Below are 25,035 nucleotides of genomic sequence, written 5' to 3' on the forward strand. Positions count from 1 at the left end.
TTTAAATGCTGGTCACAATTCACTAAGTTGATTTCTTGACATACTACTGAATGGTAAACTAATGTTTGAAATTTACTGTAGTAGGAATGCCTGTGTGGCTCAGTGGTTGAGCATCTGCCTTTGGCTCAGGTCATGATCCCGGGGTCCTGGGATTGAGTCCCATGTCAGGCTCCCCACAGAGAACCTGCCTCTCCCTCTGCCTATATTTCTGCCTCTCTCTGTGTGTCTCTCATGAACAAATAAATAAAATCTAAAAAAAAAATTCACTTTAGTAGATTTTTTTATTTTTATAAATTTATTTTTTATTGGTGTTCAATTTGCCAACATATAGAATAACACCCAGTGCTCATCCCATCAAGTGCCCACCTCAGTGCCCGTCACCAGTCACCCCCACCCCCCGCCCACCTCCCCTTCCAATGTAGTAGATTTTTATATGTGGCCCCATGTCATGGTTTGGTTATCTACTACTGGTATCCTATTTTACTTAAAATTTTTAAAAAGATTTATTTATTTATTTACTTACTTATTTACTTATTTATGGGGTGGGGAGGAGCATAGGAAGAAGGAGAGAGAATCCCAAGCAGACCCTGTGCTGAGTGAGGAACCTCCTGCAGGGCTTGATCTCACAATGCTGAGATCATGACCTGAACTGAAACCAACAGTCAGATGCTTATCCAACTTCACCACCCAGGTGCCCTCTGGTATCCTATTTTAGAGCAGAATTTACAGTATTCTATTTCCTTTCCAATTACCCTGTGGTCTAGTGGCAAATTCACTTGAAGATGGACATATGATTTAAAAAGATGCAAGAGACGATGGAAGTCTGAGCCAGGCTGGAAAATGGAAAGGAAGACTATAACATGACAGTTTTAGATAAAGACTTTTCAGTATTTGACAGGGTATGATGATTAGTGTCCCTCCCCAGATGATACAATTAGGAATGCCCTAAGTGTCCAGGCCGGGCAGAGGTGAGATGAGTATGGAGCCATAGGACAACAGCCAGATGTAATGGCATATCAAGTTTTCAGGCTAGTGGTGCTCAGGTCATCAAATTCTAAAGCTGAATTGCTAAATTCAAATGGTTGAAACAAGAAAGGAAGATTAGGCATGAAGCAAGCAAGTTAGAGACCCAAGAGAGTTCCTGCCTACAGTAGTTCTAATGATCTGAGAAGGCAGTAGTAAGGTGAATCTTGAGGAAAAATCAAGCAAATGATTCCTGTCTATGGGTCTGAGTGTTCCCTGAGAGTTTAAGTTAAGTAAAGGAGATGGTGGTAGGTACAAGCATGTGGGATGCTACTGGAAATGCAGAGGTTATATGGCTTCATTCCTTTAGAAGCTGAAAATCTAATGCAGCATCATATGAAGGAGCATCACTAAAGAAAAGCTTTTATTTTTTTCACCCCCCTGCACAGCTAGCAATGATATTTGTATAGTGCCTTATCATTTACAGAGAGCTTTCACATCTGTTATCTCATTTAATCCATTCATCAACCATGTGGGACAGATACTGTTTTCATTTTGTACTCATAATAAGAGAAAAACTGAGGTCTTGAGCTTAAGTATGCCTAGATTTATATATATATTTTAAAAGTTTTATGTATTGAAGTAATCTCTGTATGCAATGTTAGGCTCAAACTCACAAACCCAAGATCAAGAGCCACATGCTCTTCTGACTAAGCCAGCCAGGCACCCCACCCCACTCCTTTTTTAAAAGTTTAATTACTTTTTAAAAGTAATCTCTAGGGATCCCTGGGTGGCGCAGCAGTTTAGCTCCTGCCTTTGGCCCAGGGTGCGATCCTGGAGACCCGGGATCGAATCCCACATCGGGCTCCCCAGTGCATGGAGCCTGCTTCTCCCTCTGCCTATGTCTCTGCCTCTCTCTCTCTCTCTCTCTCTGTGACTATCATAAATAAATAAAAATTTATAAATAAATAAATAAATAAATAAATAAATAAATAAATAAATGTAATCTCTATACCCAACATGGGGCTTGAACTCATGACCCCAAGAACAAGAGTTACATGCTCTTGTGACTGAGCCAGCTGGGCAGCCCCCCATCAAGTATATCTACATTTAGGTTTCATTCTCTTTCCACCATTTAAGAGCTCTTTATCAAAAATAAACTGTCACTATGAAATGAAATTTACTTGATAAACTTTCCTTCTGTAGAAGATGTTCTGGGAAAAAAGCATAAAAATAAGAAGAATTAACGATTAAAAACAAATGTCTGAAACCCTATTACACCCACGAGGATGGCTATAATAAAAACATATTTAATAACAAGTGTTGCTGAGGATGTGGAGAAATTGGAACCCCCATACACTGCTGATGGGACTGTAAAATGGTGCAGCCACTTTGGAAAAGAGTTTGGCCATTCCTCAAAATGTTAAATACAGAGTTAGCATATGACTCGGCAATTCTACTCCTAGTTATATTGCCAAGAAAAGAAAAAACATATGCCCACATAAAAGGTGGTAGACAAATGTTCATAACAGCATTATCCGTAACAGTCAGAAAGTGGAAACAACCCAAGTGTTCAGCAACTGATGAATGGACAAATAAATTATGGTATATTCTTACAAAGGAATATTACTCAACAATAAAAAGCAATGATATACGTACTACAAGAGAAATGAACCTTTTTTTAAGTCTGTCAACACTGATTTTTTTTCTAAGATTTTATTTATTTATTCATGAGAGAGAGAGAGAGAGGCAGAGACACAGGCAGAGGTTCTCTCTCTGCAGGTTCCATTCAGGGAGCCCAAAGTGGGACTCGATCCTGGGACTCCAGGATCATGCCCTGAGTTGAAGGCAGACGCTCAACCACTGAGCCACCCAGATGTCCTTGTCAACACTGATTTATTTACTCAACGAGTGTCTTGAACCATTTCCACACATTACCCTCCCCTCTCAGCCCTTATTCATATTCTTTTTTAAAAAATTTATTTATGTATTTATTTGAGAGAGATAGTGAGTTGGAGGAGGGGCAGAGGGAGAAAATCTTAAGGAGACTCTGTGCTGAGCACACAGCTGGACGAGGGGCTTAATCTCACAACCCTGAGATCATGATATGAGCCAAAACCAAGAGTCAGAGATGTGATTGACTGAGCCACCCAGGCACAACCCCCCTTTGTAAAAAGATTTTATTTATTTATTTTATATATAGAGAGAGAAAGCACAAGCAGGGGGAGTGGCAGGCAGAGGCAGAGGGAGAAGCAGGCTCCCTGCTGATCGGAGAGCCCAACCTGGGGCTCAATCCCAGGACCCCGGGATCATAACCTGAACCAAAGGCAGACACTTAACCAACTCAACCACCCAGGTACCCCTGAGCCACCCAGGCACCCCTCATTCATATTCTTGTATAGTGTTTGTAGCTATCTGAAGCTTATCTATCTATCTATCTATCTATCTATCTATCTATCTATCTATCATCTATCTATCTCTATCTACATTTAGTTTGTGACTCCATTAGAATATAGTGGGCTTTTATTGTTTTTTATTTTAATTCTAGTATAGTTAACATACAGTGTTATATTGGTTTCAGGTATATAATATAGTGATTCAACAATTCTATGAATTATTGGGTGTTCATCATAAGTATACTCTTAATCCTTATCGTCTGTTTCACCCATCCCCTTATCCACCACCCCTCTGGTAACCATCAGTTTGTTCTCTATAGTTAAGAGTCTGTTTCTTGGTTTGTCTCTAGAGATGAACTTTGAAAATATGTTGTTAAGTGAAAGAAGCTGGACATAAAAGGCCACATATGGTATGATTTCATTTATGTAAAATGTCCAGAATAGGCAAATTCATAGAGACATAAAGTAAATTAGTGGTTGCCTAGGGCTCTCCTGTGGGGAGATAGTATGTGGAAAGAAGCAGAAAATAGGGAGTGACTGCTAATGTTTACAGGATTTCTTAGGAAAGTGATGAAAGTCATCTAAAATTGATTATGGCGATGGTTGCACAACTCTATGAATATACTTAATAACCATTAACTTGGACATTTTAACTAGGTGAATCATATGGTACATTAATTATATTTAAATAAAGCTTCTTAAAAAAAAGATTATGGCCATGAAAAGAATTATTGCCTGGTCTGTTCACTGAATAGAAATAATGATACCCTGGTAGCAAAGAGCTCCCTTAGCACCAAGATAATGAGTAATCAAAACCATTCCCAAGTCATTTAGGAGGTTAGGGGATCTCAGAATAGAATGTGATAAAAGAATCTAACTGCAAAAAAAAAAAAAAAAAAAATCTAACTGCATTACAAATGTATGAAACAACCTCACTAAAGAGGATAGGGAGACAAAGTGTGATCCAAGTAACTTTGGAAATGAATGGAATACATAAATCTAGAGGCAAAAGGAACTGTAGATAAGTCCTATACTCTAGACAATAAAGTTGTTTCCCCTGAGGGTATGAGTTAACTATTCTGAAACCATTATATATCTATACTGGAACTAAACAATTAATATGTGGATGGTTGTTGATGGGAGCCAAGTTTCTTTCTTACTGTTAGAGTTGCAGGTTACAGACAAGCAAGAGGAGAAGTTGTAATGTGATAATGGATTAAAGTTGGAAGCCTCAGTAAGAACCCATCTTTAGCTTAATATACATATAATAGTTACATATAAAATATGAATAAATAGATGTGTATATACACAAGCTAGTATACATACATATATTTGTTTTCTCTGCCAGGTGAAAATGTGTAGAAGCAATGACACCCCAACAGCAACAGCATGCCTATCTTGTGTTTCTTTTTTTTTAAGTAAACTCTACCTCCAATGTGGGACTTGAACTCATGACTCTGAGATCGAAAGTCACATGCTCTACTGACTGAGCAAGCCAGGCAACCCCTAATCTTGTGTTTCTTTTTCTTTTTTTTTTTTTAAGATTTTATTTTTGATTAATCACTACACCCAACATGGGAACTTGAACTCACAACCCTGAGATCAAGAGTCACACCCTTCACCAACTGAACCAACCAGGCTCCCTGACCACCCCCCCTTTTTTTTATAATTCATGAGAGACACACAGAGAGAGGCAGAGACACATGCAGAGGGAGAAGCAAGCTCCCCGCAGGAAGCCTGATGCACGACTCGATTCCAGGACTCCAGGATCATGACTTGAGCCAAAGGCAGATGCCACCTAGGTGTCCCTAAGACTGGTATCCTTATAAAAAGGGAAAATGTGGACACAGATATAGAAACACATAGAAGGAAGATGATGCAAATAGATTCACAGAGAAGATGGCTATCTAGAGCCAAGGAGAGAGCCTGAAAGAGCTCCTTCCCTCCCAGCCCTCAGAAGAAACCAACTCTCCAACTCTGAAAAAAAAAAAAAAAAAAAAAAAGAAGAAACCAACTCTGTTAACACCTTGATCTCAGTCTTCTAGCTTCCAGAACTGTGAGATAAATTACTATTGTTTAAGGCACCCAATTTCTGCTACTTTGTTATGACAGTCCTAGCAAAGAATATAGACAGCAAGCAGAACTAAATGCTTTTGCCTAGAAATGTGTATATATGTAGGAAAACTATCCAAGAAAGCAAGAGAATAAGAAGCACAGTCTTCTGTGGAGGAGTCGGGATGCCATGTGGGGGAAACAGGGAGCTTCATTGGTTTGTGATCTTCTGCTTCTTGAGATGCTAGTGGTTACATAAATACTGGTTGGTTGGTTTTTGTATTTTTTTTTTTTTTAGTGGGCTCCATACCCAATGTGGGGCTTGAACTCACAACCCCCAAATCAAGAGTCACATGTTTCACAGACTGAGCCAGCCAGGCACACCTCATGAATGCTCATTTTATTATTATGCTCTAAAATAAATCCTTATGTTTATATAAAACATTTCATAACTTTAAAAAAAAGTCATAAAAAACCAATCTCAATTATGGGAACATGTGCAAAGTTCTCTTGCAGAGTTTGGCATTATAAGAAAAGGAAGTAGGGACAAACACAGAATCTGTTTCTCTTCAAAGTGGATATGAGACTTCTTTGGTAATATTCACTTCTGGTCCTTCTGGACCTCTTTCATGGCCAGTGGAATGTGACAGAAGGGAAAAAACAAAAAACAAACCAAAAAACCCCCCTCTACTTCCATTTTTCATGCCCCAGAAACGTGTTCATTTGAATTCAACAATGAATCAGCTGAAGTGACTAATTTATGTAGTTTTGAGAATGGAGTCAGCAGATTTCCTTAATTCCAACATTGACTGCAGTAGGAAATAATGTGCTTGAACTCATTCTACATCTTGCTGGAAAATAGGAGTAATGTTTACCGCAGAACAGTAGTATGAGGCTTAATGTTTCAGTGAAGGTTTTGGTTGAGAGGTGTTTAAGGAATCTAGCCTGGGGATCCCTGGGTGGCTCAGTGGTTTAGCTCCTGCCTTTGGCCCGGGGAGTGATCCTGGAGTCCCGGGATCAAGTCCCACATCAGGCTCCCTTCATGGAGCCTGCTTCTGCCTCTGCCTGTGTCTCTGCTTCTCTCTCTCTCTCTCTCTCTCTGTATCTCTCATGAATAAATAAATAAAAATCTTAAAAGAAAAAAGAATCTAGCCTGTTTGGGTTGTAAGCGAGATTGGCTGTTTTCTTGTTTAGCTAAACAGAAATTCTATTTTAGTCTTCCTTTTGTATGGGCCTGGTGCTTGATATACCTTCAGAGGCCAACAGACCTGGCCCTCTCACCTTTCAGGGAAAGTTTTAGGGTTTCTGAAGCCACAACCAGGTAAACCATTGCCCTGCTCCTTTGTGTGGTGCTGCCCTACTGGAGGGCACACCTTCCCTGCCGCTCAGGTAATGAGCCCTTCTGCAGCGAACACTTGCCCTACACAGGAGGATTGCTTAGGGCTGAGCTACCTCAGGAAAAGCAGATAGCATCAGGTGGGAAAGCAGTCTAGTCCCAAAACCTGACAACTGAAGGGACTGGGACTTAAATTACACATCTAAATGTTTGGGAGTATGGAACCATGAAAATGGACAACTGCTTAAGTGGACATTTAAAAACTCTTTGCACAAAGCAGCAACTGAGTCTTTTTTTTTTTTTTTTTAACCTAAGGTAAAGGACACGGTTGAAGCTCTTCTCAGAAAACAGGTGGGATTGAGGAGATTTATTTATGACTTACTGGAAGCACAAAGAGAAGCTTTTATTGTTGATGGCTAGGCTGGGTGGATGCCAGGAGACACATCCCATAGGAGTTGTGCTGCCAAGCACTGACACACAGCTGACCTAGTCTTTTTTTATGCTGACTGCTTGCTCAGAAATTATATCAGAAAACGGTATTGAAAGACCCAGTGTGATTTGGATTATGGAGACTTTAGAGCAATCTTAATTCTAAGGAACCATTTGAAGGGAAATAGAGAAGCCATATATTCATTAGCTTTATGTGGAACTACCTTTCGGCTCCTATAGGAAAACTGCCTTGAGACAGCTCTGCATGGCCAGGCGTTCAGTATCATCCTCCTTCCTCTTCCTTTGAAACTACACATTTAAATTCAAGCTTTCAGCAAATATCTCCTAGATACCTCCAGAGGGGGAAAAAAATCTAAGGAACACATCATTGTAACCAATAGCTTTAAGCTTGGGAATATTTTTCAGATTCCGAAGTGAAAGTCAGAGAGAGAAAGGGACAGGATGTGCATGCTGGGATGGTTTGAAAGGAAGGAAGAGGGAAGGAGCAGGGGAGAGGAAAGATGAATCTTTTAGGGAAATAGTAATCCAAAATGCAGAATAATTCATAGATTTTTCTTAGACTCAACAGAACCATAAAATGTCAGGGCTGGAAAGAGCTTTAGAGATGATTTCCCTGTCCCTCACTGGTTATCTTACTGATGAGGAATCTTGGACCAGAAAAGTGACCTGTCCAAGGAGGCAGAGCCAGGTGGTGACAGAACCAGGCTGGAAACAAGGTGTACTCATTGTTCTCATGACACCCCTGGCCTCCCACCACATCCGCATCTGATTCCCACTTTGCCTGATAGCTGTGACCCCTCATTCATCACTTTAAGAGCTTTGGACAAAGGGAGTAGTCAGCTGTTGGGGTTGGAATTCAGTGCAACTGCCTTCTAGCCTGTGTCTTGTATCTTCACATCTTAAAATAAAGAAATCAATTTGTTTTTTCAGCCAACTCATTTTTCATTCGGAAGATCTTTCATTTGAAGAGTCTCAAATCTTTCATTTGGAAAATATGACACTTACATGTAAAAGAGGAAAAATAACCCCAAAGAATTGCTTTACAATGCCATTTACAGCCTATTATCTTTTATGATATGAATCCTACACATGTCCCACGACCATCCAGGTATTATCAGCTGCCGTAATCTCCTATTCCTCCCCTACAGCAATACTTTGTTTTCTCCATAGTACTGTGAGTCCCAAGGATTTCACCAGGGTGAAGCCCATGGGCCTTTGGCTCTTCCAAATAAGCTGGTTGAAGCTATTTAGTTTGTAGAGTATTTGGGGGGAGGGCATGCATGGTAATTGGTATAATATAAAATATAATAACAGTGTGTGTCTAGAGCTCAGCCTTGGGTCTTTAATTACCTTCTTCTCACCTTTATCACTGTCTTGGACTCCACTAGACATGCTGACGCCTCAACTGCCAACAGGCCAATACAGAAATTTCTGTTTGTTTCCTTGAGGTGTACACAACCAAACCCAGAAAACTATACAAATGGAGACTCTAGTATGGATTTTTAGCAGGTGGCTGGTACTTGGTACCCAGAATACTCTAGGCATCTGAGTTCTGTTTTGCTATCTAATATTCATCCCCTTTTTCTTTAGGAGACGAGGGAGATTATGCTCCTGATTTCCTCACCTGGACACCAGGACCCCAACGCGAGGGAATAATACATGCTGGGCAATGGTGAGATGCTGCCTTAAATTGGGGAGATAAAATTATCTTGATAAATGTTTAAAAATGATTATTGTCTGTACAGATACACACCTTTTGTCTCAAGACAAGAGATTCTGAATCTCATAAGCATCTAAAAGAGATTCATATGCAACTTATTAAATCAGCAAAAATTAATTTGGGGGCATCTACTCAGTGTTCAATGATATGCTAAGCAACATGGGGATAATAGTATTAGCTAATGTTTATTGAGTTCTTATAACATGCCGGGTATCCGCTGAGCACTGTATATGAATTGTTGCATCTAGCAGTATAGCCACTCCTGTGAAATAGGTATTTTTATTAGCTCCATTTTAAGTATTAATAGCTAAGGCAGAGAGAAGTTAAGCCATATGTCTGATATCCCATAACTGGCAAGCAGGAGAGCCAGGATTTGAGCATAGTTTACTTCCGGAACTTATGATTTTAAAGTAGTATGAATCATGGCTCCTACCCCCAATAGGTTTATAATCTAGTTGGGGGGAAACATGACTAACACACATTAAAACAATAGTAAATTATGTTAGGTGCGCATATATAATTAAATGCTATATTTGATGCTATTAACTATGACTGCTTCAGGAGATCAGAGGGCACAGGGAGGCATGGACCAGGCAGGCAGGATTTCATGAAGCTGAGCATTGAATTGTCCCTGAGATGAGCATAGGGAAAGAACTGCCTCAGGCAAGAAGGTGGCTGAAGTGCTAAAAGCAGGAGTAAGCAAGGCCTGTGCGGGAGGATGAGACAGCCAGCCTGACCACAGCTGGGTGGAGCTGATGAGGGGGGCTGGATCGGCCATGAAACCTTTAAAGCAAGCAGAGTTTAGGCTTGGTGCATTAGCAAGGAGAGAGTCATTAAAGGCTCTGAATCAATAAACCAATATTAGAAAAGAGATGTTTAAAAGAAAGATATGGTTGGCAGGGCAGAGAGAAGCTGTCTCATTAAAACTGCAGATGGCATAAAGCTTGGAAAAACATATATGAAATTACTCTAAATTGTTACCAGTCTCTATTCTCCAATTCAGAATCTTTGATTCTGGTTTGATCTTTATTTTTTTTTTAAGATTTTATTTATTTATTCATGAGAGACACACAGAAAGAGGCAGAGACATAGGCAGAGGGAGAAGCAGGCTCCCTGTGGGGAGCCTGATGCAGAACTCGATCCCAGAGCCCTGGGATCACACCCTGAGCCAAAGGCAGATGCTCAACTGCTGAGCCACCCAGGCATTCCTTCTGTTTGATCTTTCTCATTTATTTTTGCATTTCTTTTACATTAGCAAGTTCTACCTCCTTAATACTTTTCAAATTTGTCCATTTTCCTACATTTCCTTGCCATTACTTTAGTTTGGCCACCATCCTAAGGGGGAGGGGAGGTGTCAGAGGCCTTTCTGGAAGAGAAGACATGTTTCCAGAGTCCTGAATATTTGATAAGAGTTAGCTAGGAATGAGAACAGAGGTAGAAAAGGGGTGGGAATGAGGAGGTAGGAAAAAGATCAGGGGAAAGATAGCATAATGGGTAGAAGAAAGCAACAAACATGTGGAATACGAGAAATAGTGCTAGGGACCATAAGGGAAAGGGGGGAAACTGAGTGGGGAAAAATGAGAGAGGAAAACAAACCATAAGAGACTCTCAACGCTGGGAAGCAAACAAAGGGTTGTAGAAGGGGAGGTTGGTGGGAGGATGGGGTAACTGTGTGACCAGCATTAAGGAGAGTACACGATGGGGATGCCTGGGTGGCTCAGCAGTTTAGAGCCTCCCTTCAGCCCAGGGCATAATCCTGGAGTCCCCGGATTGAGTCCCTGGATTGAGTCCCAGGATAGAGTCCCACATCACACTCCCTGCGTGGAGTCTGCTTCTCCTATATCTTCTTCTGCCTATGTCTGCCTCTCCCTCTCTCTGTGTGTCTCTCATGTATAAATAAATAAAATCTTAAAAATAAAAAAAGAGAGAGTATGTGATATGATGAGCACTGGGTGTTATAATATATGTTAGCAAATTGAATTTAAATTAAAAAGAAAGCAACAGGACAACTGACACATAATTTGGCGCTAAACCTGGGGTGCTACAGTAAGGAAAACGAAATGTGGCATTGACTTAGTGAAGGGCCACCAGCAGGTGGTGAGGGTCCAGAGTCCAGGCTGAAAAGCTGAGCTTTGTTACATGATCTCAGAACATTTAGTCAGAATTTTATACCCTTAAAGGCCGACCACCTCCAGGGGGATGGGTGGAAGACCCTTGAGGAGGTGACATATTAGCGAGCTAGGCCTTGAACACACAAATTGACCTTCTCAGTGGAGGGAATGATCTTGGCAAAGGCACAGAGTCTGACAGTTTGAAGGACAAGGATCTTGAATACCGTACAAGCTTTAAGCAGATTAGTCCGTTGTTGGAGTTACCGCACGCTGGGAAATGGACCTAAGTTGAGATAACTCAAATTTAAGGGGAAAAAAACCCATCTGGAGACTGCTTGTAATTTTAGAGAAATGTTGATGAATGAAATAAGTAAAAAATTTTGTTTTCAGAATTCAGTGAGAAGTTAGAGCTAGATTTTAAATAGCATTGTTGAGAAACAATTCAGACACCATACAACTCACCTTTAGAAAGTATTATGATTACAAGTAAGTAAGTAATTACATCAAATTGGGCAACTCTATGATGAGGCTAAGGATGCAGCAGTTGCTCGTGGCAGTGATCCTGGGTGCCACTTGAACTCAATGTGACTCACAGTAAAACTAATAATTTGCCGTCCCCAGTGCTTCCCACTTTACAGAGGACAGAAATAACTGAAAATAAGGAACAAGCTATGTGAGTAAATGGTATATATGTGGTGTATTGCTACTGTAAATGTGTGTGGAGTGTGTGTGTGTGCGTGCGTGCATGCGTGTGTGTGTGTGTGTGTGTGAGAGAGAGAGAGAGAGAGAGAGAGAAGATGCTTGACATTTTTTTAAATCCACTTCCCCATGGACAGCTGGTCAAATTCCTAACTTGTGAGGCTGCTTGGATAGAAGTAGTTGAGTTTAATGACAGAATAATGCTTACCAAAGGTTTTTAACAACATGGGAAGAGATCTAGAACACCCTTTAGGGGAAGTCTTGATTTCCTTATCTTCTGTTTATATAAAAAAAAATGATCCTTCTCCTTAAGTGCTAGCATTTCTTTATTTCCATGCCTTTTTCTCTCTCTTCAGCTGCCAAACCCCTTCTTAAACAGGGGAAGGGGAAGCTAAAATTGCAAGCCTGGCGGGGGCGCCTGGCTGGCTCAGTAGGTCAAACGTGTGACTCTTGAGTTTAAGCCCCATGTTGGGTGTAGGGATTACTTAAAAATAAAATATTTTTTAAAAAAGATTTATTTATTTGAGAGAGAGAGACAGAGCGCACATGTGCAGGAGCGAGTTGAGGGAGGGGAAGAGAGAGAAAATCTTTAGACAGAATCCCCACGAGGAGCTCAATCCCATGAGATCAGGACCTGAAGCCAAACTAAGAGTCGGACATTTAACCAACTGAGCCACCCAGGCGCTCCCAAAATAAAATCTGAAAAAAAAAGTTCAAGTCTGGCCTCTACCTAAGGCAAAGTAGAGAAAGAAACCTCACAAATATAAATGAGTTAACACACATTGTTACCTATTACTGTACAGTGTCTAAATTAGCAGGGCTACTTGCTTGCTTCCTTTAGTTTAGTTACAACATTAATCTTCAGTGCATGCTTTTGTAGCCATCTTATACGTCTCCGCAAAGCCTTTCACTCACTTCTTTTCACTAGGTGTAGAATAATTTTATTCTATAAACTTGAAAACACTTCCCCTTTTTAGTTCACTTTATCTAATGATTTTCATATCCCATTTCCCCTCATCCCAGTCATCAACAGGTACGATTTTCTGCCCCTAAGCATATTATGTTTGGTCAATTCTAGATCCATACTTTTTCACATTTTAACATCTCTGAAGTCAGGAATGTTATGACTAATGGTATCTGAAATTCAGTGAAGTACAGTAAGTTCTTTCTGAGTGAACAGTTTACCTCCCACAACATACTGAATGATGTTCTTCCATCAATCCTTTGGCTCGAATTCATAAATCTTATAAGAAGTCTTGCCTTGGGCAGCCCCGGTGGGCTCAGCCGTTTAGCGCCACCTTCAGCCCAGGGCCTGATCCTGGAGTCCAGGGATCGAGTCCCACGTCAGGCTCCCTGATGGAGCCTGCTTCTGTCTCTGACTCTCTCTCTGTGTGTCTCTCATGAATAAATAAATAAAATCTATTAAAAAAAAAAGTCTTGCCTTATTTTTGAGAAACTACTTGATATTAATATAATTCCAATATTTCTAGCATTCTGATATATATATGTTCCTAAGGGGCACATGAATCTCCTTTATCAATTTAATGACTGTGTAATATTCCGTTATTTGAATATATCATGATTTTATTACCCAGTCCCTATTGGTGTTATCAGTAATGCTCATATAAACCAACTTTATATACTTATGTATTTCCCTATGATACATTTTCTAAAAGTAGAGAATAATTACTAGTTTTACTAGTACAATACAACAAGCTTTCCTGTCCCTGTTTTCACAGGTCTATAAGCCTTTATTTCTAGTTTAATGATTTTTTTTTGTCTTTTGTTTATTTTTTGTTGTGGTAAAATATATAACATAAAGTTTGCCATTTTAACCATCTTTAAGTGTACAGTTCAGTGGCATTAAGTATATTCACATTGTTGTGCATCTATCAACACTATCCATCTTCAAAAGGATGATCTTTTCTAAGGTTGTAAATACATATTACCGAGTTGCCCTATAGAAATAAGTAACTACAGTACCTCACAACAACTTATTTATCTGTTAAACACTCATTTATTGAATAGTCCCGTGTGTCAGGCAATGTACTAGATACTCATAAATATTATATCAGTTAAGATGGTTTTGTTGCAGGGCGCCTGGGTGGCTCAGTCAGCTAAGCATCTGCCTTCCACTTTGGTCATGATCCCAAGGTCCTGGGATCCAGTGCCACATAAGGCTCCCTGCTCAGCGGGAAGTCTGCTTCTCCCTCCTCCTCTCCCCCTCTCCCTGCCATGCTCACTTGCTCTCTATCAAATAAATAAATAAAATCTTTTTTAAAAATATGGTTTTGTTGCAAATAACAAAACCCAACACCAACTGACAAGCAATAGTTTTCTTTCCAAGCATGGCTGAAATCAGTTCTGCTTCTGTCACCAGGACTCACTTTCTCTCTGTCTTTCTCTTGGTTATGTTCTTTCCATATCTTCATTTTCTTTTTTTTTTTTTTTTTAATTTTTTATTTTATTTTTATTTTTATGATAGTCACACAGAGAGAGAGAGAGAGAGAGAGGCAGAGACACAGGCAGAGGGAGAAGCAGGCTCCATGCACCGGGAGCCCGACGTGGGATTCGATCCCGGGTCTCCAGGATGGGATTCGATCCCGGGTCTCCAGGATCGCGCCCTGGGCCAAAGGCAGGCGCTAAACCACTGCGCCACCCAGGGATCCCCATATCTTCATTTTCAAACAGGCTTGTCCTTTGTGGTATCAAAATGACGACAGCAGCCGAGCACCCTATTGACTCTATGTCCAGCAGAGAGAGCGAAAGAACTCCTCTTCTAGTAACTCTAAAGATTAAAGTCCTGAGATCTACTTTGACTGGAAGGTTTAGAGCATATGCTCACTCAAACCAATCAGGACGGCTATAGGAATGGGACAATTAACTGGCTAATTTAGATCTTTGACACATCCTCCACCCTGATCCCAGGGGTTAGAGGAACCCCATTTGAATCACAAAGACCAAAAGCAGAGAAGCCACAAAGAAAATCAACCTTGTTGCCCAAAGAACTGGAAGGGACACTGGGGTGACAAAAACAATGTCCACGGCCATTCAGAAATAGAGTGAGGGTATCATATAAGAAAGCATGCCATATAGCATGTAAAAATGCAGTTTAAAAAAAAGAGGAAAGGAAAAAAAAAGAGGAAAGGGAGCAAAGTTTTTTCCAAAAATTTTAAAAAGATTTTATTTATTTATTCATGAGAGACACAGAGTGAGAGAGAAGCAGAGACACAGGCAGAGGGAGAAGCAGGCTCCATGCAGGGAGCCTGACATGGGACTCGATCCCAGGACTCCAGGATTACACCCTGGGCCGAAGGCAAGCGCTAAACTTGAGCCACCCAGGGATCCCCCCACTTTTTTTTAGTATGTTTAGTGCCATGTACTGGCTTTGGCCTTCTGGAAACATTTTAATGAGGGAAATAGATATATACGCAGATCTAATAGGCTGAGTGTCAAGAGAGGTAAAGAAGTGGTATGCTGCAGACCCAGGAAAGGTTTCCTAGAAGAGATGACACCTGAGCTGAATCTTGCTCTGTAACATAAGGGAAGGTAGAAAGACACTTTAGGGAAAAGAGAACTGCATGAAATAGTTAAAGGGGAGTTATAAATAGTTTAGTATACCAAAACTAATGTCTGTTGAATGCTATTATATGCTAGACACCTCTCAGCCCTTTTTCTATAATATTTTATGTAATTAATATGTTCAGAGAATAGTGAATAATAGCTTGGCATTCTGGAAGAAACGTTCATGAAAAGGAACACAAAACAAAGCAAATAAAAATAAGCAAACCCAAAAAGATCAAGCTGAAAAAACAGGTTGGAATCAGATTATGGAAGGGCTGTATTATACCTAATACCTAATACAGTAGATATTGGAGCTAATAAAAGTTTGGGAGCAAGGATTTGACATGATCAAGGTCATGCTTTATAAACATTTTCCAAATTTAATACCTGCAAGATGATGTTGAGTGGAGAGAATTGTATTTGGGGAATCATTGAAGAGGTTGCTAAGACACGCCATCCAGAGGTCAAAAGAATCTGCTTCTGCCCTCCTGACTCTCATACACTGCTGACCTCGTAAACTTTCTTCACAGTGCCCTCTGGGGTCTTTGTTTCATTGAACTGTCCCCTATATTCTTAATCTCTTTATAGAATGCACCCTCCTCCTCCTTGCTTTAACTGAAACTTTTTTTTTTCTCCCAGGAGTCCACTTCTACTGAGCCCCCTTGAGCAGAAGTTATTGATTGGACCCAGAGCTCACCAATTTGCAAATCATTTCTAGGAATCCCCCCTCCTCTGAGGACCATGCTATCTAGCTCTCCCCCATCTTTTTAACGTCCTTACTCTCCCCTGATTCACTTTGCAACACATTACTACTGAAAGTTCTTTGGCAATTGTCACTTAGATGCTAAATTCAATAGGTTTCCTATTTTAACTTGGGGGATTCTGTTGACCCCTTGTTTCTTGACAGATTCTCCAGAAATTATTTTTTCCTGTGTCTTCTCATACCTGTCTGGCCATTCTTTCTTGAAAGTTCTTCCTCTCCCCACTTTTTAAATATGAATATGCCTTGGGCTTCTTCCTCAGCCATCTTACCTTCTTGTCTACCTTGCTCTCCCAATGATTTGAATCACTACCACCCATGTGTCAGTGACCTGACAACTCGCAGATCCACACCACCAGGCTCTCTCCTGACCTTTAAATCTGTGTGTCCAACAGGCAGTTGGACATCACTAACTCAGTGTTCCCCTGAAACTCCAATTCCGCATGCCTAAAAGAGTAGGTTCTTTCCTGGCACCCAAGCAAAAGCCTGAAAATCATGTCAACCCTTCAATTTCAATAACCACTTTTTAACTAGTCACTGAGCATTGTTAATTCTTTTTGTTATCTCTTATACCTCTCTCCTCTCCATTTTCACTCTAATTTCTCTAATTTGAAATTTCATTTTCCTTTGCCTAACATATTAGCTTTTCATTTTGATAATTTTCAAATATACATAGAGTATAATGAACCCTGATATATCATCTGGATTCAATAATTATTAACTTTCGGTCAGAGTTACTTCATCTATTATTTCTACAGTGTTTTAGAGCAAATCTAGACATCATGACATCTCACCCATTAAACTCTTCGGTACACTGCTTTATTATGCCAAAGTAACAGTATCACACGTAACAAAATGCACAAGAATACCTGAATATTATCTTTTTTTAAATTTTTATTTATTTATGATAGTCACACACACAGAGAGAGAGAGGCAGAGACATAGGCAGAGGGAGAAGCAGGCTTCATGCACCGGGAGGCCGATGTGGGATTCGATCCAGGGTCTCCAGGATCGCGCCCTGGGCCAAAGGCAGGCACCAAACCACTGCGCCACCCAGGGATCCCCCTGAATATTATCTAAGACTCTATTTGTTTTCCACATTTTCTCTTTACAGTTGAGGCTTAGCCATATAGATAGCACATAGAACTTATTTCTTCTGAAAGGGCCTGTTGAAGTCTCAGGTAAGTTAGATTGTACTAAAGGACAGGCTTTTTATTTTTTTTTTTTAAGGATTTATTTATTTATTCATGAAAGACACAGAGAGAGGCAGAGACATAGGCAGAGGGAGAAGCAGGCTCTCACAGGGAGTCTGATATGGGACTCGATCCTAGGACCCCGGGATCACACCCTGAGCCAAAGGCAGAGGCTCAACCACTGAGCCACTCTGGAGTCCCCAAGGAGAAATTTCTAACAGTTTCTCCTGCTCACAGCTCTTGAGGCAATGGGCAGAGCCAGACTTAGGTCAAGGACAGGGTCATTCCTATTTGAGAGTAGGGTCCCAGGCCTGAAGTCCATTGAGTTCCATCCTGTGCCCCTGTAAGAGGCATGTGGCATTGGGTGAGTCAGGATCTATTTATTACAAGACCATCGGATTCTCAGCAAAGAGATGCATTTCTGAAAACATAGTCCTTGGGTGAGGAGAATTCCTTCCTCAGAGAAAGAAAGTTGCTTTCCTGGCCAATATGATTTATTATCAAGCATAGGATAAACTGGGAAATGGCAGATTAGTGACAAAGCTAATTAGCAAGCTGTTGTTCAGTGCCAGGTGTTTAAAGTTTAAGAACTAATTTCATGACCCTGTGCATGTCACCTCCCTCTGTTGGCCTCTGTGTTTTAATCTTCCAAATGAAGATATTGGACTAGATGGTCTCTAAGATAATTTCCAGCTCTACCATTTTATGATCTAATTTTTATGTAACACCAGTGTAACATGTTTTTGGCATGATGAACATTCAAGAAGTTTGATATCATTTTACAGATAAGGACTCTGAGGGCAGTGGGGCCAGGGATTTGCTTCAGATGCATGCAGGTCAGGGCCTGAATCCTTCCGGAGCTCTGTTTCATTAAGCAATCAATATTTCCTGGCTCCTGGGCGGAACTGCAGTATCTTTCCCTTCAAAAAAGCTGGTCTGTTTTTTCCCACCAGGCTTGAAGGAAAAAACAACAACAACAAAAAAAAAACAAAAACCAAGGGCCAGACTATTAATACGAAAAATATTAGAGCACACTTATTCTGCTCCCACAGACAATGAGGGTTGAAATCTCACAGAACTGAAAGACTAGCCCGTGGCACAGAGACTGCCAGGGGGGCTGGGGGAGATGGGGAACGGATCTGAGCTGCTGGGGATACATTTCGGTGTTGGTGGACTAGGATGGGGTGGGCGGGGGAGATTCCAAGGACAGAGTGACAAGGTCAGCCTCGCCTCTTGTCTCTGTTCTTGGCGATAGCCAGTGTAGCTAGAACGAGCAATCTGTCAAGTCTAATTAGAGTAGAACAAAGTGAACAATGGGCGCCCAGCTCTAAATTGACAGCCCAGTTTAATGGGTGGAGGAGCTTGGGAGGGATGTGTGCTTTGCGCGCTTGGAATTGGTTCCTTCAAATGGATCCTTTCCGAACCCAAACTGCAAAACCACTTAAACTGGATTCTTCTTTACTTCACCAGAAACCTTCAGGTCCCTGCGCTTTTTAACACAGGCACAACCAGCAAAAGTAGAGAACCTGGCTGTGTTTCAGAGGTGAGGCTGTAACTGACCATAGTTACATCATGCGGTGTCGGCATGGTGCTGTGTGCATGCAACTGATATTTATTAATCTTCTCATGTTTCTCCTTTGTGTCTGGTTATATTGCTGGTATTAGTGTTTCTTTTATTATTTTTGAAATCCTTTTTATTATAAGGCTTGCAATTCTGGAAATTTCAGAACAGCTTGAAATTTTAGTAGGACCACAAATAAGGCACATTTAAGATGCAAAAAAAAAATATTTTTAAATTATATTTTTGGCTTGTACTTTAAATGGCCTCTCTGATTTGGATATTTTAGTTCTTGCATCAAAAGTAGTTTTCATAGGAAAAGAGTGTATTTATAAATGAATCAAATGAATACATTCTTTAAAATACATGAATGCAGGTGATTGAAGCTTAAAAGCTATGCATGTTCATAATCTAAAGCCTAAAGCCTCAAATAATGGAGGCCTGTGATCAGCAAATGTTATACTGAAGACTGATGGTTTGTTCATTTAGCTCTGCCTCGGTGTGGGGGACATACTTGAAGATGTGAGACATCTTGAAGGTGTGAGAAAACGTAATTCTTTAAAGTGGGAGAGGAAGAGTGGGAAGACAGTAAACACAATCATAATTTATAAGTTCCAAGTCTCAGTCTGCATGATTTTGCTATTCTTTCCTGTGTGTTATCTCACTTAATCCTTGAAGCACCCTATGAAGTATGTTACTGTTATCTTCACTCTGCAGATAAGGAAACTAAGGCCCTGAGAATTTTGTGCAAGATTAGAGAACTGCAAAGTAAGGCCTTGAACTTAGGCTGTCTGGTTTCAGGTCCAATGTACTTCTCAGCACTGTATTTCTGCTAAAGTTAGGAGACATTATAGTTTAAAAATCGCCCAATTCATAGTAACAATGCCAAATTGAGAACTCTCTGCTAATCCACTGGTCCCTTATGGACATGAATGAGGCAGTGGATTTTCATCTGGCATATATCATACTGCTTATGGTACTGTGCTGCGTGTTACTCATCTTTTCTTTTCCAGCAGCACCACTCGTTTCTTTTCTGCTCTTTCCTTCCTTTTTTTCTTTTACACGCACGTTATTTGAAAAAACGATCTTGTGAAAAGATAAAGTAGGCCAATGTTACCCACCTCACCCCAGACCTCGTCCTCTCCCCAGGGAAATCAGTTATCAATTTGGGGTATAACCCAACTGTTTTCTGTGTGTGTTTGCACAGCTGTGTGTATCACACAGTTTTGTGTCTTTAAAAAACACACATGGTAACATGCTATTTTTTATTCTGCAATTTGTTCTTACTGTTTTAGTCAGCTTGCTATGCCCATGAACATCACTTCACGGCAGTACATTTAAATGGAATTCATTCTTTTTAATCATTACAGAGCATTCCATGCATTGTCACTTTTACTGCTTCCTCTCTACCTCTCCTCCGCTTTTGAAATGACTTAAGGGCACATCAAGCCAACACTAATATATTTGAATTTATGGTGCGGGTAGAGACAGGCATAAGCTTTATGGCTCGTTGAGCATTAATAAGAAAGGAAGGGAGTGTGGGAAGCACCGACCCCAGCCCTCTGGGTTGAGGTGAGAGGCTGAGGCAGGTGTGGTGTCACCTGTCAGCAGATTTGTTACCTCCCGGCCTCTGAATTTTAGCACGTTGTTGTTGTTGTTTTTTTTTTTTTTTTTTTGTTGTTGTTGTTGTTTTAATTGCACCTGTTCTCCAGAGATATATTCCTTATTTTTAAGAGATCACAGTAACATACCCGACAGAGTGCTGTGAGGATGAAATAACACACAGGAAAGAACATCACAACCGTGAAGACCCAAGCCTCGTAAGTTATGAATTGTGTTTGCTTATTGTCCTCTTTCCTCTCTTTCCCTCCCACCCCAGATATTAGGTCTTGAGGCAGTTCTGCAGAGAAGGGTAGTTAGCAAATGGAGCTACAGACATTGTTATTAGATATCCTGGAGCATGAATGTGCCTACAGGCATGCATTTTAGAGACTGATTTAGCTCTGGACACCAGTCCCGAATAGGCTATTTATTAGTTGTGTGGCTTAGGGAATGTTTTGTCATATGTAAAATAATGGTTAACTTAGTCTGGGGTGAAGTATACCTGAGATCATGTGTGTAAAGTACTTATACGGTTTCTGGCATATAGGCAAGCCAGCTGCTGTCAGCCGGAGAAGCTGCGATGTCTCCACTCCGGTTTTCTGCTTTGAAGCATCACTGTCCAGTTTCCTCAGGCATGACAATAAAGGCAGGCCTAATCTCAGGATTAAAGCACAGTCACTCCTTGTTCCTTTAGTTCATATACATATATATATTTTAAGCACTTCTTTCCTGATCACCTACTGCACATCTAATACTCTGCTGGCTACTGTGTGAAACATAAAGAAAGTGCACAACAGGGCTCTTGCCCTCCAAATGCTATGGCTATTAAATTGAAGTGCCTTGATATACCACATTAACACAGGAAAGAACCTGTGGGTTAAAGGCATTCTGTACTATGCCATCGGGGTAACATAGTAACATAAACACAGCACAGTAGTATGAATATACATGTCCAGTGGCTACTTTATCAAAAAATTTTCTGTTAATTACAAAGATTATATATATATATATTCCCTTAACACCTGCTTATGCGTTCCTTATATCAGCCTCAGAATTATTTTAGAAGCTTATCTGGGCCTCAGTTGTGGAACTTGAGCCATTAAATTAGCTGCTAACCGGGGCTGGTTTTCTGGCTGGGGGCTGCTCTCATTCCCTCTCCAGAGAGTGCTAGAAAGAATGAAGTCACCAGGAGCTGGCGCAAAGGAGCGGCTCTCTGTTCAGCCTTAGGCTTGATTGAATAAAAACATGCAGATGTTCCATTATTCTGGACAAAATAGCCAATATCTAGTAAGCAGATAAAATCCCCCCAAAGGAAGAACTGTCATAAAGAGCCTGAGGATGCCCCATAAAGGAACTGAAAGTCCTTACTTTGGGGGAGGGAGCATTCCCAAGGAGTAAACCTAGAGTATTTCTCAACTGTCACCCTCGTCCTTCTCAGCCTAGTAAGCTTTCTCTTGACCCACAGAGCCCATCTTCTGTTGTGCATGTGAACCCATTCCAGCTGGCTCATACTGGCCATAAAAAGCCACCTCAGCTGTCAAGCACAGAAGCCATGTGTGGCTTTTGGTTTAAGAATCAGTCCAGGCAGCAGATGCTCTGAGTGCTCGGAGAGTGGCATGCCTCTTCCTGATACAAGAACAAGCACCCTTTGTCTTAATTCCACACTTAAAATCTGGGATAGAAAATTTGAATGTCCTTACTTTTAAAGGAGCTGTGTTAGATCATTCTTATTAGAAAAAAAGTCACATATAGTATAAAAAAGTGTGATTTCTCAGAGAACCGTTTTACTGCTGAAGGGATTTCTCAGCAGACAAAGAATGTGGTCATTAAATCATAACCCCTGTGAGAAAGCATAAGGTACAGGGCATGTCATTATTAGGTTAAGTGGGATTCAAAACACTCTGTCTCCATTACCCCTTTCTGGAGATGATATTCTTATTTTTATTTGTTAAAGCGGGGCACCTCCCTGAAATTTTTGCCTAGACACCCAGAATAAAAATTTACAGTGTATTAGAATTCTAAAAATAATTTGATCCCACATTTTGCAGAATTCAGGGCTCCAAAAATATGCCTCCAAATCATTATTGGTGATTATTTTGCCCTCGTACAAGAGGTGAAAGCAGCCAGTGTATGAGACTTTACAGAGAGGCCATTTTCCAAGGGAGAACAAAGAGAATGGAGAGAGAAGCTGCTTTGCTTTGTCTGAGCCGACTCCCTCTGAGGATCACTGCAGGAAAGGCTCAGAGGTGTGTCCTTGTCCATTAATTTAGTAACACTAGGTCCAGCAGTCCTGAGATGCAGGGAAACGTGAGCCTACTTGCACTGTATTAATGTTATCAACTGCCCTGTTCATGTATCCTCTCCCTGGAGGACACTCTTATAACAGAGTAACCCTTAGGGAGACACTCCCTCCTTTACCTCTGTTTCTCTGCTGATAAAGCAAATGCCAAGCTTCCTTTTGGATCATGTTCCTGATTCTCTAAGTTACTATATATTTATTGCTCTTCTTCATGTTCCAAACACTGAGCTCTCAGTGCTCATCTGGATGGATCCAGATTGTGAGGCTACAGCCCAAATAATCAGTACAGGGCAGCCCCGGTGGCTCAGCGGTTTAGCTCCTGCCTTCCTCCCAGGGTGTGATCCTGGAGACCTGGGATCAAGTCCCACGTCAGGCTTCCTGCATGGAGCCTGCTTCTCCCTCTGCCTGTGTTGTGTCTCTGCCTCTCTCTCTGTCTCTATGTCTCTCACGAATAAATAAATAAAATCTTAAAAAAAAAAAAAAATCAGTACAGGACTTGGGAGGCCCAACCTTCCTCCTCCAGGACCCTCAAGAAGCCTTGTGTTCCAGTTAGATCCCTAATTAGTGTGTTTCTGGTGCTACTAGACAAAAGAGAGGCCCCTGTTCTGAACCAGAGCCTGTAATTTATGCCTACAGCTATACCCTGATGGGAGATGGGGATTTTCATTTCAGAGAACAGGGAGCTGATCAGCATGACTAATCCAAACGAAAACGTCCGCCACGTCTTTACTCCCTTACTAGAAGAAAAACAGAGATGTGCGATTTTTACACTTAAATGCACTGAAGCTCTGCAAGCGGGAGGGACATAGAGCATCATTTGGGCACTTGAAGGACAGGGCTCTACCGGAGAAAGCATCAGCTAATGAAGGGCAACATAAAGTTCCTTCCTTTTTTTTTAACGTGGAAGCTGCTGTCTGGCATCATCTTGCAGGTTACAATTCCCGGCAACCACGCCGGCTCAGGAGCAGAAGCGCAAACCCCTCGTCTTCTTTCTGTGGGCCTCAGCCATAGGGGGAGAAAGGTGGTGCCACACTCTCTCCCAGTGGATGATGATGACGTGTTCTAGGCAGATGATTGCGGAGGCTCCTGTCAAATGAGTGAAGAGAAAGAGGAAGTGGGGAGAGGAGGAGGGACTCAAGAAACCCCACTGCAACAATCCTGGAATAAAAATGAGGGGCCGTTATGGGAAATGATAAGCGCGATCACCGCGAAACTCAGTCCCTTGCCCATTGTTTTTTTTTCCCCCCCAATTATGATAAGCACTCATGATATTTTGTAAATAACTTACAGCAGGATAAGATAAATGAAAGAGAGTTCCTATCGGGTTCTATCTTCCCTCTGCTTTAGGATCGTCTCAAATAACAATGATCCTTTTTTTAGCTTTAGGAAGCTTTAAAAACAGTCAAGCCCTTTGGAGCATTGGGTTTCCAAACCATAAGGTTTCCCTTCTGGACAGAAGGGCTGCTCGGGTTGTGCCCCTCGCTTTCGGGCCCGCGCGGTCGTGGGGCATATCGTGCAGCATCCCGAGCGCAGGCGACTTTGGAACGTGGGCTCAGCCCCAGCGGTCCCGGGAGGCGACGCCGCAGCCTCGGGCGAGATCCGCGCTTTCCCCCTTCCCGCCAGCAGGCGGCGCTGTCTCTCGCGGCCCCCGCCCCGCCCCGCCCCGCCCCGCCCCGCCCCTCGCTGAGGTCACTTCCGCCGCGGCCTGGGGAGGCCGCCCCGCTGGCGTCCTTGCCCTCTGCCCGGGGTTGTGTTTTGTGGTGTTTTGGTCTTTATCCAGCGCTGCCCGCTAACGTCCCTGAACCACGATGCCCTTGTGACCGTTCCTGCTACTTTAAAAAGTTACTTCTTGGGTCCCTTGAAAGAATGGAAATACTAAACAACAACAACAACCATGTATTTGGGACTGCGTGCTCATTTTTTTTTTTAAACTTCAAATGCATGTCGACTTAAATAAAAAGAGCCTCTGACCCGACAAAGAAGGCGATATATGTTTAAAAAAAAATTAGAATGCTTAAACAAACAAACAAAAAAATTCCCATTCCTGTTTATTCCAGACTCTTCTGCAGGGTAGAGAGCGGCTCGCGAACATTCAGCTGCGGCGCCATCTGCTGGCCGCGCCGCGCCGCTGCAGGCCCCACCCGGCAGGGACAGGTGTGGGCTGCAGGGGGAGGCCGGGCCTTGGCCCAGCAGAGGCTCTGGCGCCCAGCTCGCTTCGCATGCAGCTCTACTTATCTAAAGAGAGAGTAAATTGAACCTCTGCAAGAAAATGGGCTCGGTTTGGAGGAGCCCTCAGGCCTAAATGTACTGGCAAGCGCTCTGCAGGTGTTCT

The 25,035-nt window shown here is 41.6% G+C and overlaps 1 long non-coding RNA gene across 4 annotated transcripts in view; it reads left to right on the forward strand.

Annotated features, from left to right (window-relative positions):
• The window catches only part of LOC111092735, a 59,542-nt gene that overhangs the window by 19,008 nt on the left and 15,499 nt on the right, over positions 1-25,035 (forward strand). For 2 of the 4 annotated variants that reach the window (XR_005380114.1, XR_005380112.1), the window contains exons 2-4: positions 8,788-8,869; positions 18,715-18,787; positions 20,537-20,622. This is a non-coding gene — a long non-coding RNA (uncharacterized LOC111092735). The other 2 variants (XR_005380115.1, XR_005380113.1) reach the window with 2 other exon arrangements.

The sequence above is a fragment of the Canis lupus genome, chromosome 27 (assembly GCF_011100685.1).
Source record: "Canis lupus familiaris isolate Mischka breed German Shepherd chromosome 27, alternate assembly UU_Cfam_GSD_1.0, whole genome shotgun sequence".
NCBI lineage: Eukaryota > Metazoa > Chordata > Mammalia > Carnivora > Canidae > Canis > Canis lupus.